Source organism: Silene latifolia, chromosome 6, assembly GCF_048544455.1.
Source record: "Silene latifolia isolate original U9 population chromosome 6, ASM4854445v1, whole genome shotgun sequence".
NCBI classification, from domain to species: Eukaryota; Viridiplantae; Streptophyta; class Magnoliopsida; order Caryophyllales; family Caryophyllaceae; genus Silene; species Silene latifolia.
In genome coordinates, this window is record NC_133531.1 from 98,943,978 (window position 1) to 98,946,050 (window position 2,073).

The 2,073-nt window shown below is 41.5% G+C and overlaps 1 non-coding gene across 1 annotated transcript; it reads right to left on the reverse strand.

Annotated features, from left to right (window-relative positions):
- Window positions 1-577: 577 nt before the first annotated feature.
- On the reverse strand, window positions 578-684 carry LOC141589099 (small nucleolar RNA R71). Its single transcript, XR_012520052.1, has one exon. It is a non-coding gene; the product is annotated as a small nucleolar RNA R71 (small nucleolar RNA).
- Window positions 685-2,073: the final 1,389 nt, after the last annotated feature.

Below are 2,073 nucleotides of genomic sequence, written 5' to 3' on the forward strand. Positions count from 1 at the left end.
TTTTGCATGTCTAGAAGGTTACAAAGAGATTTGTTACCTTTTGACCGTGAAATCGAGAGAACCTTGACGAATAATAGGAGACTTGTTAGGAGGAATTTGGGAGGTGTTGGTGAAGTTGTTCAACCCACTAGTGAGTTTGTCAATCCTTTCGCAATAGAAGGAGAAGAGAACCCATTAAACAATACCACACAAAATCCACCTACAATGCCTAAATTCTCGTCACACTCTATACCCACCGAGGAGGATTTACCAAATGGTACTCCTACCCCACAACATCTTACCGGAAACTTTATTGCCAAGTCCGCCTTCATTCAACTAGTTGAGAGGAGCCAATTCGGGGGAATGCCTAGTGAGGACCCTCATTCTCATATGGAAACCTTTTGCGATTATTGTGAAGCTATCTCTCAAACGGGCGTGACTCAAGACCAAATAAGATGGGTCTTATTTCCTTTTTCGTTAATCGGCACCGCAAAGCAATGGTTGAAGGGCCTTGATAAGGCCACCCTTGGAATAGATTCTTGGAAGAAGCTAGCTCTAGCTTTCTACAAAAAAATTCTACCCACCGGAAAAGACCAATATGCTAAGAGCTCAAATTACGGGTTTTAAGCAAAGGGATGAAGAATCTTTGTATGAAGCTTGGGAGCGGTTCAAAGGTATTTGTCGCTCATGTCCTCACCATGGACTTAGCGAATGGTTTTTAGTGCAACAATTTTGGAATGGTTTATATGAAGATTCTAGGAATATTCTCAATATGGGATCAAATGGAATGTTCACCGAAGTTGATGACAATCAAACATGGAACAAGATTGAGGAAATGGCGGTCCATAATTCACAATATAGTAGGCCTCGCAAGGCTACTAGGGGAAAGTATGAAGTGGACACCGTTACTCAATTGGGTGCTCAACTTAGTGCTCACATTGACACAATCAACTTGAAGTTTGAACAAGCTATGGCTAGACTTGAGGAAAACTCAAAATCATCAAAGCATCATGTCAATGCCATGACGGCAGCCTCATCAATCCCAAGCGGGATATGTGAGAATTGTGGAACCTTGGGTCATGACTCAAGTGAATGTAGGGGAACAACCGAACAAGTTAATGCTTTCCAAGCTTACAAAAGTGGTACCCCTTATTCCAACTTTTACAATGAAAACACCAAGTTCCATCCAAATCTCTCATACAAAAGCCAAAATGTTCAAAACCCTCAAACAACATACACTCCACCACCCATGAGAAATCAAAATCAAAGACCCTTTTACAATCAAAACCAAGGTTACCAAAATCAAAATCCATACAATCACCAAAATGACCAAGGTTTTGATGTCCAAAAAGCGGTCCTCCAAATGCAAAAGAATCAACAAGAATTTTTCACCCAAATGCAAAAAGATAGCCAAGCAAAAGACACCACCATCAACAACATTCTAGCTCACACCAAGATGTTGGAAACACAATTGACCCAACTCGCATCTTCAAGCTCACAAAGACAAAAGGGGCAATTACCACCACAAAGTAATCCCCCTAGACATGAAACGGTTAGTGCCATTCACTTGAGAAGTGGTACAAGATATGAAGCACCGAAGAAGCAAGTTGAGGATGAAGTTGTGAGAGTTAGTGAGAATGAAGTTGTGGTGCAAAGTCCCAAAGAAGGGGGATCATCAAAGGAAGAAAGTTCAAAGAAAAATGAAGATAAAGCCAAAGAGAAGGAGCCCATTGTGATTAGACTTCCTTTTCCAAGCCGTCAAGCCAAGCCTAAATTTGATGATCAACTTGGGAAGTTCATGGAAATTGTGAAGAACTTAGAAGTCTCAATTCCTTTCACGGAATTAATCAATCACGTTCCGGCCTATGCAAAGTACATGAAGGATATCCTCACAAAGAAGAAGTCGATCCGGAAACTTGAGACTATCGCCTTCACTAAGGTGAGTAGTGCAATACTTCAAGGGAGTTCACCTCCAAAGTTAAAGGATCCGGGAAGCTTCTCAATACCGTGTACCATTGGCGACACAACGATCAACAAAGCCTTATGTGATCTAGGGGCTAGTGTGAGTGTCATGCCGTACTCGGTAAGTAAAAG